This window comes from Mastigoproctus giganteus, chromosome 7 (assembly GCF_048544385.1).
Source record: "Mastigoproctus giganteus isolate SK-2022 chromosome 7, ASM4854438v1, whole genome shotgun sequence".
Lineage (NCBI taxonomy): Eukaryota > Metazoa > Arthropoda > Arachnida > Uropygi > Thelyphonidae > Mastigoproctus > Mastigoproctus giganteus.
Window position 1 is genome coordinate 25,046,679 of NC_143581.1, and position 16,097 is coordinate 25,062,775.

The 16,097-nt window shown below is 38.6% G+C and overlaps 1 protein-coding gene across 1 annotated transcript in view; it reads right to left on the minus strand.

Moving 5' to 3' along the window:
* The window catches only part of LOC150082669 (tumor protein p53-inducible nuclear protein 1-like), a 60,888-nt gene extending 44,855 nt beyond the window's left edge, over window positions 1–16,033 (minus strand). The window contains exon 1 of the mRNA XM_090378239.1: window positions 15,988–16,033. The gene's annotated coding sequence lies outside the window, so the exon portion shown is untranslated. The remainder of the gene's footprint in view (window positions 1–15,987) is intronic.
* Between the last annotated feature and the right edge of the window lie 64 nt (window positions 16,034–16,097).

Below are 16,097 nucleotides of genomic sequence, written 5' to 3' on the forward strand. Positions count from 1 at the left end.
GAATCTAATAAGGTAAGAAATATATTATTAGCCATAGGGTGCAAAGAAGCCTGAGGTTTATGCTGCACCAGCCAAAACACAGAGAGAGAGAGAGAGAGAGAGAGAGAGAGAGAGAGAGAGAAGTAGAAGGAAATTAACCTATAGGAAAATTTTGTGAAATTTTAGGGGTAATCTAGGATTTTGAAACGGTATGACAGAAGGGAAGACCTAAAAATTTCTAAAAGCCGCACAACATATATACACTGCTTGACAAAATTAACAGAACAAAATGTTTTTCATGAATACCGAGTATCCAATAGAAATCGATCTACCACCATACAGAGCCGCATATTATGCAATTATTCATACCTATAAAAAAGATGGGTTGCAACCACTTCATTTCATTCCCTTTTTTTTGCTTGCTCAGTTGGATAGCTACATCTTCAGTACTCAGAATGGCAAGTCATTTAAATGATTTATTGAGATGGCAGGCTGTTGGACGAGAAGAACCAGGCAGTCGCAGACACTGGCTTAATGTGTCATGCAGTATCACATTAAGGGTTCGAATCCTGTTGATGAGGTGTGGAACTTTAATGGGCTTTTTTCACTCCGTGGCTGAGTTAGCTGGTCTCAGGCGTAGATAGCAAGGTTTTTTTCCCCAGAAACCGGAGTTTTTTCGTCCAGCCAAGAAGGCAAATCGACCAGAGAACACACGCAAATTACAGACACAAATACAAGTTTATGTGATCAATTATGGGTAACCCTAATATAATAATAATACTAATCCCATTAACCCTGGACCAGTGCAGAGCTTGTGGAAACTGGTGCCACGAATTTGTGACTTAGAGCCTCAATAAATGTGATGCAGTTTTGTTCTCTGATGAGTCCAATTTTAGCCCACAAACAGATTCTAGATGCTATTTCATCTGGAGACAAATGAGGAATGCGGTACCATCCCTCCAACACCAGAGAAAGGGACACTAACAGTGGAGGCGGTGTACTCGTGTGGTACTAATATTGATCAACGGGCCCCGTCTGTTTTTGATAGGGGTACTGGAACTGTGCCGAGGTATAGAGAACAGCCCCTTGGACTCTATGTGTGACTTTTTAGGGGTACGGTTAGCCCAGATTTTCTTTTCATCCAAGATAACACCAAAGCACATAGAGTGGTGGAGGAATATCTTGAAACTGAAGATATCCTACGACTGCCATGACCACCAGATCTAATTCCGATTGAACATGTCAGGCATGTTTAGCCGTTGGAAGGACCGTACTGATAAAATCTGATAATACGCCATACTGATAAAATCTGACCATTTTTCAAGCATCTTGTATCAACAACATTCTGTAATGTGACCTTTTTTGGTAATTCTTACAGAACACCTATAAATGTCCCTTATACCTGTCCGAAGTGTCTTGCTGTCTCCTCATTTTATCTTTATTCTATGGTATACCGCCATACCAAATTTTGTCCTGCTTCATCGTAAGCTGCATGAGTTACACCATGTTTTCTACATGTTCTGTTAATTTTGTCGAGCAGTGTAGAAAGGTATAGGTATGTATCGTGGTAAGTCCAGTGTGTGCTGTTAACTTATGTCGTTTACTTGTATCTGGTCACTTAACTACCAGGAGGCGATAAGCATTGGAATCAATCTCCATACTAATTTATGTCCAGGTATTGAGTACACCACAAGGAAAAACACTCACAAATAAGTTGGAACTGTGGCTAACCTCATGTTCTTGCAACAGAGTTTTAGGAACATCACCGATTAAGCCCATATTGTTTACTGTCTAGGCTTGGCACACCCAGATATCATCATTCTTCTCTTTCTTGGTGATTCTCTCTCTCACTCACACGGTAATGCAGGAAGTTTTTTTTTCTTTTGTCTGGTACAGCATAAGCCTCAGGCTTCCTTGTACCATATGGCTAATAATAATAATAATAACTGCATGTAAGAAGTGCAGTCAAACGAAATATGGCTCCTATCTATATTATATATTTAAAAAAAAAAAAAAAAAGAATCAGACCTGCGAAGACCAAACAGATATAGTTCTTTAGGTGATGGAGCCATGTACTCTAATAAGAAAATAACTTGGTAAATCATTGAGAGCCATGTTTCTTTTATTTATTTTTTTATTGCTGAAGAGATACATCTGAGAATGACTTTGTTCCTACTGTATGAAGCCATGATTTAGTGAATTTGTGTGTGTTTTTTTTTTTTTTTTTATGTGAACCCCAAACACAAGAGGTATTAGAACCTATAGTACTTAGTACCGTGCTTGGGTTGGAGGTTGAGAAGACGAAAGAAGATATTTGTTGACATTGGACTTGAACTTCTGTAGATTGTAATTTTCAGGAAATACGTATGAAGGAAGGTTGTTCCAGAAAACGGCAGTTGAATGAATAAATGAGGAAGATGAAAAGTTGGTTCTGTGGGTTTGAAGTTGGACAGTAAATGGATGTTGGCTGGTGGCGGCACGTGTTCGGACTGTTTTGAAAGAAAGAGAGAGAGCGGGAATTATAGAAGCCAATTCAGAAGAACAGTGCCCATGGAAGTATCTGTAGAAGAGGCAGGCAGCAGAAACAGTACGTCTATGAGAAAGCGAGTGGAGAGACTCTGTTAGAGATGAATCATTAAATAACCTAACTGCCCTCTTCTGAATGGAATCAAGAAGCCTGAGAGGTTTTGGGGGCACCACCCCAGTTGTGGGAACAATATTCCATGGCAGGGCGGATTTGCGATTTATACACAGTGAGCAGCTGTTTGGAAGAAAAGTAACGCCGAGAGCGAAAACCAAGTTTTTTAGATGCAGAGGAAGCAATATTTGTAATGTGCTTGTGCCAAGAGAGAGATTAGAAGTCAGGGTAATCCCCAAAAAAGAGATATATCATTTTGCCTAGAAATCGGAGTGTCACTAAAGATAAGCATAGGAGCAGAAGAATCCTTTTTGCGAGATATAAGACAAGACTGAGTTTTAGAAGGGTTGAAAACAACTAAATTGTCTTTGCCCCACTGGAGAATTACCTGAAGATCGGCATTTAAGGAATTGGTAGCAGATTTTCGAGAGATGTTGAAGCTGATTGAGCAGGACAAGGTTTCTCAAAATGGAAAGTTGAATGCAATGTGCTATCATCGGCAAAACTATGAATAGGATTTCCAGTCAATGGAAGAAGGTCATTGATATACAAGAGGAAAAGAGTGGGGGAAAGAACTGAACCTTGGGGGACACCAGCATTAGTGGAGAAGTTAGAAGACAGAGAGCCATCTACCATCACCCTCAATGAGCGATCAGAGAGAAAATTAGATAACCAATTACAAAAAAACAGTTGGCAAACCATAAGATGGAAGCTTGTTTAGAAGACTTTTATGCCAAACATGATCGAAAGCCTTTGAGATGTCAAGAGCAACTGCTTGTGTTTCACCAAACTTTTCCGTTGAATTTGTCCATAAATTGGTAACATAAGCCAGAATATCACCAGTGGATCGACACTGACGGAATCCATACTGGCGATCATTGATCAGACGGAAGGTTTCCAGGTAGTTTAAAAGTTGGTGGTTAATTGATTTCTCCATTACTTTAGAAAGAGTAGAAGTAATTGCAATGGGACAATAATTGGATGGGAGGGATTTGTCACCCTTTTTAGGAACTGGCTGGATATGAGCAAATTTCCAAGCAGAAGGAAAAACACCGTTGGAATAAGAAAGTGAAAAAAGGTGGCAAAGAACAGGAGTAACTTCAGGACCACAAGTTTTGAGAACAAGTGGAGAAATACCATCGGGACCTGGAGCTTTCTTAGCATCAAGATTCGTGAAAATCCTTCTGACATCCTTTTGACGGAAGACCACGGAGGCATTGAATGGAGCGTGTTGGGAATGGTGGGAGGTGTTTTTCCAAGATCATTAATACATGAGCTCGAAGAAAAATGGGATGCTAGCAGGTCAGCTTTATCCTTGGCTGAAGTGACAACAGAATCATCTGGTTTGGACAAAGGTGGGAGCAGAGATGGACAAAAGTTGCGGCCAATAGCTTTGGCAAGAGACCAGAATGCTCGGCTACCATTAGGGCAAGAAGCAAGTTTTCTACTCTTAGTCTGTTCAAACTCTAGTTTGGACTGATTAATAACTGCTTTACAATTGTTGCAAGCTTTGGTGTAGGCAGAAAATGAAACTGAAGAATTAGAAACAAGCCAATTACGATATGCAACATTCTTCTCTTGGACAGCCTTAGCACATTTATTGGAAAACCAAGGTTTAGAAAAAGGACGAGATTTTAAGGTGGAGTGTGGGATAAAGGATTCCATTCCTGCAAGAATAATTTCACTGACACGATCTGAGCAAACATTGACATCAGAAGTTTTGAAACAGTAATCCGATCAAGGAAAAGAAGAAAATAAGTCTCACAGGTCATCCCATTTTGCATTCTTGTAATGCCAAACAACGCGAGGTTGGGAATAGCCATGAGATAAAGGTTCCATTGGAGAAGAGACAATCACCAAGTTGTGATCTGAGGTACCTAAAGGACCACTCACTTCGACCGTGTACTTGGAAGGGTTGTTTGTGAGAAAAAGATCAAGTGTATTGGCTGTATGATTAAGATTGTCTGGTATTCTTGTAGGTAAATGAACAATCTGTGCTAGGTCATTAGTAATTGCAAAAGCCTCAGCATCTCGACTTGCTGGGTCGGTGTGACTAGAAAACGGAAGCCAGCTGGAGTTGTGAACATTAAAATCACCAAGGAAAATTACCTCACTGTTAGGAAAGTTGGACTGGAGAAAGTCAAGTTGCAAAGAGAGGAAGTCAAGGAGCTCCAAGTGATTAGTGGAGTTGGGAGAATGGTAGAGACAACAGATGAATTTGACACAATGAGGTAGAGAGATTTTAAGCCAGAGAAGATTAAAAAGCGGACATTCCAAATTACCAAGTCTCTGACAGGGAATATCGGAATGGACATATGCACACGTACCACCTTTGAGGAGAAAGGAATCATACAGCGAATAATTTGGGCATCTGAGATGAGCAGTAGTTGAATCAACCGATAACTGAGATTCTCTCAGAAAAAGTACATTGGGTTTGGCAGACTGCAAGTGGAAATGGACATCATTGTGATTAGAATTGAGACCAAATATTTGTGAAATGAATTAGGAAGTCATTGGGAGGTTTAGATCTTTTCGCAGATAAACTTGCTCTATCAGTTTGACAATTCATGGTGGATTCAATAGTAAGAAAAAGTGGGTGGGACACACTGAATGAAGTAATGAAATTTTTGGATATGGCGTACATGTGGTAAGAATATACCCAGATCCTTGACATAACGTGGCCTCGACAATGCTCCCCGCATACACACTACTCGGACTCCCTCCAGTCACTGTCTGGCAGAGTAGAGGTAGCAAGATTATACACTAGCTGATCCGGAAGCTTCCTAGAGAGTTACCAATAGGTTCGGTCCGGTGTACTAACTAGCGGCCGGCCTGCGAACACCGTTTTAGAGCTGTACCCTCGAAACGTAAGGAATATTGGATCTCGCCACGACGTTCATCATAACCTCAAAAGTCATCAATCATACTGCATGATGGAAGAGATAGGGAAGGGTTGACCGGAACTTAGCTCTAGAGACTAAACATGGGTTCCACCACTTCAAGCCTCCAATAAGCAAAGTGGTGGTATTTCACCGGTTGATGAGAGTCATCTACCACCTAGTACTGCCTGGTAACATAGAGGGTCGGCGTTCTTCCATGTGGTGTGGACGCCACACCTCGACCCCTGCTTACATTGGTTCACACCTGGGTGGTCACCCACCACGTACTTGTGCATGGAGGTTATACCCAGGATTACTAACAGTCCCACCATCGTGAAGGTGCAAGCAGAGGATTTGGTTGTCACAGACCATCCGGATTTCGCCGAAATTGGGTCCACTTGACTTGAGTGTCACCCGAACATCAGTTCCATCAGTGTTTTAGACTCCCAGGTAGCAAGTACAGCTTGTCTGGCATATCTGAGAGAATGTCTGTGACAACCTCAAGGACCAAAGTTCATGGCTTGCTGTGTGTTCACAGCAAGCCATGAACCTATGTATGGCAATACAATAATAAAGTTTTCACAAAGACCCCAATGGAACAAGAGATGCAGATCACAGTTTCTGTAAACTTCTTTATTTTAGCGGTTAAGTGCAAAAGATGGGAGGAAAATTTAATTTGTGTTCTATTATTATTTCTAAATATTTAGAATCGGTAACAAGGGAATCGCTATTATCATGGAGAGTTTATTTATGATGGTCCAGTAGCATAAATCCGTTAAAACAGTAGAAGCCTGGATTTCTACTGCAGAACGTAATCTACTACCAAAAATAACAGCAAGGTTAACAGCATAAGCAATTGGTGTTTGTGTCACTGAAGATGCGAGCCAACTATTCACTTAGCAAAAAGTCGAAATAAGGGGCCCAATGATAATACCCTCGAGACTACTTTAAAAAATTGGAGAGACACGTTGATGTCTCAAATTCATGATAATCTTCGTGTGTCTTAAAAATAACTTCTGGTAAGATATAGTTGTAGGAGCAGCTGACAGACCGAAGACATTCAATGGTGCTCTCTCACCAAAGAGAATCAAAGGCACCTTCAAAGTCTATAAAAAATGTCAAGTTCATACTTGACCGTGGAGTTTACAATATGCACAACAATATTTATAAGAGCATCTCAGCAAAGTACATGTAACATGTACAACATCTTAAGCAGAGTGGTTGTGGAATGTAAGTTCTATTGTGCCGTGATATAGCCTGATAATACAGGTTTCTAAAACAGCCAGAAATTTGTGTGTGTGTCTCTAATGTTATATTCGTAATACAATGTTACTTTTCTACAGATTGTGTATTGCTGTGTGGTTTAGTTATTTTGGGCAGCCTTTCCACCAGGAAAGCGATCACTTCGAAAGCCTGCCCAATGCAAATCTACACTACAAGGAGGTGTACCACCTCCTTAACTAGCGTGAATCGTATTGAATACCCACTGTCCTGTGTTGAATTCCCAAAACGAGTTAATGGAAGTATTCTGCAACCACCGAAATAAAAACCTCCAGCAATGTGACTTTAACTTTGGGATTAGTGGCACAGTTAACTGTGAAACCTAAAAACCACATGGCCTCAAGCATGTAAGACAACTTATTTTTGCAAAGTGGTTTAACTGGCATGCCAGAACAAAATACCAGCAGAATAGGTGCAAATAGTGAGGAACACATCTTTATAAATCGAGTGCAGTGTACAATGAGACAACCCACAAGATTTCTTTTTTGGAATGCAGATCAGCATGGATATATAATTTTTGATATTTTCACGAAGATACATCAAATGTTTAATAAAACTGTGTTTGGAGTCAGTGATCATTCCAAGTTATAGGGCAGTGGTGCGCAAAATGTGGGGAATGACCCCCAGACGGGTCATGGGATAAATGAAAGGGGTCGTGGCAATTTTTAAATAAAATTATTTTTTTTTTTGGTGTACATAAAAGGTAAAAACCTGTTGTTAAAATTACTTTTTTCAATACTGTAGATGTAGAGACCTTACTACTCGAAGTCTGAGATACAAATGAACCCTACTGCCACTTTTTTTTTTTTTTTTTAGGGTGACTTTCTTTATTATTTTCCGTGCTGTGAATACACCTTAATTTCTTCTCTGACTATGGATACACACAGAAAGCAGTTGACGAGTGCGACTTCTAAGTATGTATTAATACTTCTCAGTACACTTGCTGAATGGTAATCCCTTTAGATCTCAATTTGTGTTTCCAACAGCACAAATTCTCAAATTGCCTAAAGGCCAGAGGTGTAAATATGTGGTGGCAGTAAATAGCAAGACTGCTGCACACACGCTTTATTCTGCTTTGTAATTCAGTGCTTTCATGTGAACTTGGATGTGTTTTTCATTCTTCTGCTACTTTCTATATTGCTCATTTCGTGTTATTATCATTGTTTTTAAGAAGAAAAAAATATATATTTTACCAAGGACAATTAAGTAATCAGAACAAAACGGCCGAGGAGTGGCGACAATAAAGTTGCAACAGATACTTCAGAAACTAATAAGGTAAGAAATATATCATGTGAAAATTTGGACACTAACGTTATTTAAAGTGTAGTGCAACCACCAATTTCTGGAAGACAGCCATGATATTCCAAATGAAAAGGAATGAAAAAGACTATAAAATATCATGAGGAATTTACAAAGGACAGCTTCACTTACAGCGTTGTTGATGATGAGCAACGTCCTGTGTGCATAATATGTTACAAAAAACTGCCTAACTAAATAAAAAAGCATCCTCCCGGTGTGGGGAGGATGCTGACGATACCACTGTGCTACCCCCTCAGACACTGCCTAACTAAAGCATGAAACCTATTAAATTAAAGACACTTATATACGAAGCATCCAGAGCTAATGGATAAAACTGAATCCTTTTTCAAAAGGCACACCAACGTGTGAAATCTTTCACAAAGAAACATACGGCAGTTCCTTGTAAAATTTTAAGAGCATCGTTGGAAGTTTCATATTTAATAGAAAAAATTTGTAATTGCACACTATTGCCGAATCTCTTGTTCTCCCTGCGAAGTTTTGAAAGATGCAGTATCAGCTTTATTAAAAGTTGAAGCTTAAATAGCAGACTTTTCACTATACTTCGCAGCGAAATGGTATCCGCTTATGAAACACTTCTTTTAAATACGAGCAGTGGTTGTCCAGTGGTGAAGTGTTGAGACTCCTTTTTGACCTCAAACCTGAAGTTTTGTTTTTATCGGATAAAAATCAGAACCTTCCTCGATTGTTTTTAAATAAAAAATGGCTTTAAATAAAAAAAAATAGTTACCCTGTTGATATATTTGAAAAACTTAATAATTTAAATCTTCAAGGACAGGGATCAAATATATTAATACTCAGTGATAAAATAGAAGCGTTCTTTATCTTTGGAAAGCTGAACTTAATAATACTGAAATGTTCCCATGTTTTTCTGATTTTGTTAATAATATTGACATTTCACAATTTAAGGATATCGTTGCCACCTACCTAACAATGCCAATTAAAAATTTTTCCAAATGATTTAATGTTTCTCCAGAAAAAAAAAAGTTGTATTGGATTCGTGATCCCTTTGCTTTTGAAATTTCATGTCCCAAAATTACCATTCCGCAAAAGGAAAATCTCATCGACCTGTCGCTGACGAAGCATTACGTGCTCACTACAATTTGTGAAAAATTTTGGCTTTCTCTTCGAGACAAGTATCCAGAATTATCGAAAATGGTGATACAAGCATTGCTACCTTTCAGGTCTACATATAACAGCGTTCCAGACTTGATCCAGAAGATGACATGAGATTAGCAATTTCAAACATGGGTCAAATATTATCAGTTATCCAAGCTCATCCTTCTCATTAATTGTTTTGTTTTGAAATCATTAAATTTTTTTTGTACTGTTTTATAATCTTAATGGAAGAATAAGAATTTGATTTGTTGTTTTTGCTGTATTCAATTAAAATATTAAACAATTATTTTAATGTGAAAATTAAAATGGAAACAATTTTTTTTTATTCCCTTCTCAGTAGTCGAATAAAATTTTCTACTACATAAATTATAAAATGCTATTTTTCCTCGCTAAAAATCTGGTCATCCCATCTCAGGTTTTACATTGAGGGGTTGTGTCAATTTTTTATTTAATAAAGGGGGTTGCGAGTGAAATAAGTTTGCGTGCCACTGGTCTATACTCCTGGCCTCTTTGGTGTCGTACAAACGTAGAAAACTTGTACCACCAATTGGCTAACCAAGGAGTATATTATTATCTTATTTTTATTAACTTTTTATTATTTTATATACCACACAACTGGCTTAAATAAGGGTATGCTCACGGAACTATGTTAAGGTCCTACTATAGGAATGGGAATTCCTATTAGCAACCCCGAACTGCCTGAGCAAGATCTAGCTGTGTCGTCTTCAGTATTATTTATGCTTTCCTACCTTTCTATATAGTCAGACCTCTATATAATGAAATCGATCATTCCCTTGAAAAAATTTGTTATACAGAAATTTCATTATAAAAAAATATGACCTTTTCAACAATGAAAAATACTGTAAATTCAGAAATACAGTAAAATATGGGAAAGAAGTGGTAATGAATAAAGTTTCTAACATTTTAAAACAATTTATTAATACATCTTAAGAAGTGACTACTTACATGATGCCCACAATTTATTAGTACACTTAAGAATTATGTCTAAAATATTTGGTTATTTTTTGTTGTACACTGGATTCTACTGTACACAGTTCATAAAAATGTTCACATTTGTTTAAATTTTAAACACTCAGATATATTTTGTGTTACAGTTTCTTCCCACTGAAGGCCTTGATGCAAAGTTTCAAAATGCTGCCAACATTTGTTTGGAAGGTTTAATATTTCCCTCATTTTCATCCAACTCATCGTCGATACTGTCACTGGTTCTTTTAACTAGTTTCCAAAATGTTGGAGTCACTCAGATATTCAGCTACTATGACATCATTATCAATTCCTAAAAATTCGTCAAGAACAATTTCGCCACCGATCAAACCTTGCTTGGAACACTTCCCAAGATTACTCAATGTCTTCTAATAGTTCATCCCTCTCATCTCTGTTAATTTAGCAAAACCTGTTTTTGTGAAACAATTCTTAATCATTGTTTCCGTCACATCTTGACTCCACACTTTCGCCAACTCTTAGCAAAAGTGTGGTTGATTTCTATTCTCAGTATAAGTTTTTTCAGTATGCACCTTTGGTAGTGCATTTTCAAATTCTTCATAATGTCTTAGTCCATTGGCTGCAGTTAAGACAAATTATTCAGAAGGAAGAAAACAAGTTTCATGCTTGCAAGTTTCGAAATTACTGAGTGAAGGTTGGCAGGGAAGTTCTCGACAATCAACGCAATTTTTCTGTTTTCATTCGTGTCATTTTTCTATCGAAATTTAAAATCCAATACTCAAAAATTTCACTTGTCATTCAAGGTTTTTTGTTGTAGTCCAACTCTAATGACTTTACTCCTTTGAAACATGGGGATTGTTTACTTTTTCCTATTACCAAAAGCTTCAGTTTTCATTACCAGCCATATTTGCAACCAAGAGTGTAATCCTCTCCTTACTATTTTTACCACCTAAACATTTATCACCTTTTAAAAGTCAGTGTCATGTTCAGCAAACATTTAAAAAATAGACATAAATACATATATAGTTATAGTTATTACCCAGTTTATTAACAAAACAAATTATAATAAAATATAATAAGATAAAACCAGTAGCTTTCGGGACGCGTGTCCCTTTGTCAACTGACAAGTTAATACAAATTTTGAATACAATACAACGAGCAAAGTGGCACATTAATCATGCGTCATTGTTGTTGCACGGACGTGTGCTGCTTCTACGCCACTGATCATCCAGCAATAAAACGGTAGTTTCCAGGATGGGATGTAGACGCATGCCTTTCTTGCGATTTAATGCCTTAGAATTGTTTATTATGTTGAGTGACTCTAGCCATAGGCAGTGGCGAAAGTGTCATGAGTGGTCCACTATCTCAAAGTCGCGTTTGGGGTCAAGATCGCGGTTGGTGGCCCAAAAATGTTCTGCGACCGCGGACTGGTCAGTTTCGGCAAGCCGGATTGCTCTGTCGTGTTCTGTGAGGCAATCTTGGAGACGTCTTGATGTCTCCCCTATGTAGCAACTGTTACAGTCTCTGCAGGTGATACGATACACCACATTGCTGCATAAGACAGGTGTGACAGTAGTCTTCACGTTGGAGACAAGTGACCGTAGGTTCCTGCAGGGTAATTGCACACATTTGATGTTGTAGCTTCTAAGGACCTTTGAGATGCGTCCTGACACTCCTGGATAATATGGAATGTAGGCGGACGATATACTGACCTGCTTCGGAGGTCTTGGGTTGGATGTGAGTTCTTTTGCCTGTAACAGGCATCTGTTTAGTACATGGGGTGGATAACCGCATCTGGTTAGGTCCGTCTTCGAAGGTCCTTAGAAGCTACAACATCAAATGTGTGCAATTACCCTGCAGGAACCTACGGTCAGTTGTCTCCAATGTGAAGACCGTTGTCACACCTGTCTTACGCAGCAATGTGGTGTATCGTATCACCTGCAGAGACTGTAACAGTTGCTACATAGGGGAGATATCAAGACGTCTCCAAGATCGCCTCACAGAACACGACAGAGCAATCCAGCTTGCCGAAACTGACCAGTCCGCGGTCGCAGAACATTTTTGGGCCACCAACCGCGATCTTGACCCCAAACGCGACTTTGAGATAGTGGACCACTCACGACACTTTCGCCACCGCCTATGGCTAGAGTCACTCAAAATAATAAACAATTCTAAGGCATTAAATCCCCAGAAAGGCATGCGTCTACATCCCATCCTGGAAACTACCATTTTATTGCTGGATGATCAGTGGCGTAGAAGCAGCACACGTCCGTGCAACAACAATGACGCATGATTAACGTGCCACTTTGCTCGTTGTATTGTATTCAAAATTTGTATTAACTTGTCAGTTGACAAAGGGACACGCGTCCCGAAAGCTACTGGTTTTATCTTATTATATTTTATTATAATTTGTTTTGTTAATAAACTGGGTAATAACTAAAACTATATATGTATTTGTGAACTATGGACCCCAGTACTCCAGGCCCATTCGTTACCAAAAATAGACATGTTTCATCAATGTTAAATATGTCTTTGGACTCTTAGTCCATAAAGTTTTTTCGCCGACCGGGCTAGCCGAGTGGGTAAAGTACCTACCCGGCAACCCAAAGGTCGCGGGTTCGATTCCCGCCTCGGGCTTGGATCAAAGTACTGCAAAAACCTTGGGAGGTGCAATATGGCCACAGAAGCCGATGCGCCAACAACTACCAAATCAAAAAAAAAAAAAAAAAAATCATAAAGTTTTTTCAAAATTGTCTCTTTCCAATGGATATAGTCTTCTTCGAGTAAGCCATGACATTCTTTAAATTTGTCCAGCCAACCAGGACTGACTTGGAATGTTTTGTGCCGCAGAAAAGATGCATACTCCACAGCCTTTTCTTTTATTAATAGCCCTAATATCTGCATGTTTTTGGTCTCGAATGAACTTCATCCACTTAAAAACTGCTTCATCTACATCTTCCCAAAGACAATTTTGCACGCCTCTGACTGGATCCTGTTTCCTCAAACAGTTTGAGAATCAAAACAGGGTTTTTCAGGATGATTGACTGGCAGGGACATCAAATTTTAAAGTAATTTCCTTTTTTTTAAAGCTGTGATCACTTCCATTTTAGGTGGAAGTGATCACAGTGTACTGACGTGGAATTTACTTAAAGATATAATTACCATTATGGGTAAAGGGAACAGTTTTTGCTTCCGTAAAAGTGACTACAGTAGTCTCATATAATTTTTAAATTCTGTACAGTGGGACCAACTGATGATGTTACCAGCAACAAATTCTAAGTGGAAAGCATTCAAGGAACTAATCTGGAAGCTACTAGGCTTTTCATACCTTTAAGAAATATTGTTCAACGTTTAGGCCTAAATGGATGTCAGATGAACTAATAAGACTCGAGGCAGAGAAGAAAAATGCATGGGATACATATAAATTATCAGGCTACACAGAAGCCTACGGCAGGTATAAGCTAGTCTGAATCAGATTGGTCCAGTTGATATCCATGGATCGACTGTTGATGAACCTGCTCAGATAGCTGATAATCTGAATAAGTATTTTGAAACTACACTCACACGAGGAGTTAAGGGAGGAAAACACTGGATGTTTATCAAACTGTAACAGGGTGCTTAATGATTTTGTAATAACTGTGAGCAAAGTGGAGGAGAAATTGTTGAAGTTAAATATAAGAAAGGCATCTGGGGTGGATGGGATCTATCCAGTTATATTAAAGGAGGCAGCAAAAGGAAGTAAGCAAACCCTTAGCCATAATTATGAGAGCTTCCTTGGACTCAGGGGAGGTCCCCATGTACTGGAGGTGTGCAAATGTATCACCAATTCACAAAGGGGGTTCAAAAGGTGACACAAGTAACTCCAGAACTGTTAGTTTAACTTGTGTTCTGGGTAAAATAATGGAATCACTGGTTAAAGAAGTATTGCTGGATCATCTAGACAAGAGTGCAGTAATAGTTAAGACACAGCATGGGTTTGTTAAGGGGAGGTCTTGTCTGACCAATTTTATTGGATATTATGATGTGGTTACAAAGGAACTGGAGGCAAAAAATTTTGATATCATATACTTGAATCAAAACACGCAAACACAAAACAAGCTTTTGACGCTGTTGAGCGTGGAAGACTACTGTACAAATTGGAGCAGTATGGCATTAAGGGCAAGTTGCTACAATGGACAACTGCTCTTCTTGGACAAATGTTATTAGTGGAGTTCCCCAGGGTTCGGTGTTGGGCCAATTGTTGTTTTGTGTATTTATCAATGATACTAATGAAGGTATATCAGGCTTAGTGTCACAGTTTGCAGATGATACAAAGGTTGGCAGGGTTGTTAATGCCACTAATGGCAGTGTGCTACTGCAACAAGATCGAGAAAATTTGGGCAGATGGATTGAGAAGTGGCAACTGAAGTTTAACATTAACAAATGCAAAATACAGCATATGGGTAGAAGTAACCCCAGAGAAATGCACCAACTGTGTGGTATTACACTTAGGATGGTGAAAATGAAAAAGACCTGGGAGTATTTGTGTAGTCAGATATGAAGTTTTCTGAGCAATGCAGACAGGCTGCAAGAGCAGGTCATGGGGTTTTGTCAATGATATACAGGAATTTTGCTAGTAGGAAAAAGTGATTATTCCTTTGTATAAGGCAATGGTCAGGCAACATCTTGAATATTGTGTACAGGTCCGGAGGCTTCATTTTAAGAAGAATGTATAGAGTGAATTGAGCAAGTACAGAAAAGGGCAGCAAGACTGAGTGGAGTGAAGGGGCTCCTCTTACCACAAAAGGCTTAAGTTTTGCAAATTGCAGTGTCTGGAGAATAGGCACCTGTGAGGCGATCTGATTTTATTATTAAAAGCCATACGGTGGAAGGAAGCCTGAGGCTTATGCTGCACCAGCCAAAAAAGAGACAGAGGTAGTAGGGAATCACCAAAAAAGAGAAGAATGGTGATACCCAGCTCAGGACCCTGGATTAAGGTGTATAAGACCTTGAATAGGTTGAGCAAGGTGAATTCTGATGGGATTCTTCTGCTTGCTCAGATTACAAACCTGAGTGGACATAAATTGAAATTGAGGAAAGACAGTTGTAGAATAGATGTGCAGAAATTTGCCTTTGGCCAGCAGGTAGTTGCTGATTGCTGGAACAAACTTCCATCTGTTGTTATGGGAGTTGGGATAGCTTTAATAAATTCAAGGCTGAACTGGACAAACTTTTAGGGGGAATGGATGTCTGAAATTGTTGTTTTTTTTTTTTCCTTTGGCTTAAGCTAAATAAGTTCATACGCTTGAATCACATGCCTCCATTACTATTAATGTGTACTGTTTCGCACTGACCCCTTGAGAATGAGTAGAACAGAATTCATAACTTAAAATTAGTGATCTTATCACTGACATTTTAAATTTGTGAATTATCACCAGTGAGAACTAACACAAAGAAATTCTTCATATAAGTCCTTTATATCAATCCCCGAAATCAACATTCACAACAAGTGTTCATGACACTTTTTGTTATCTGTCATCTTTTATCTTCTAACTTGCATTACTTTTGAGATCGTTAATAAAAAAAAAAAAAAACAACACCAGGAAAGTAAAGATATAATGATATAAAAAAAGCATTTAGGTAACTTAATGATCATACTGAAAAAGTATATACTTCATACCAAATGAATTGAATCTGCAACCCCCCCCCCTTCCACATCCGCACCCTTCAGGATATAATTTGTTTCAGCAAATTAATTTTTAACTACACAACAAATCGGTAAAAGTAACTACTAACAACTATCCATAATTAATCTACCGTAAAACAGCTTACCCTTTAAATGCAAAACTGAACTTAACGCGAAACTAAACCCTTTGTAACAAAGACACTGTACGAAGAAGAATGCTGCACTATTTACAAATTTTTCACAGCAACACTTTGTT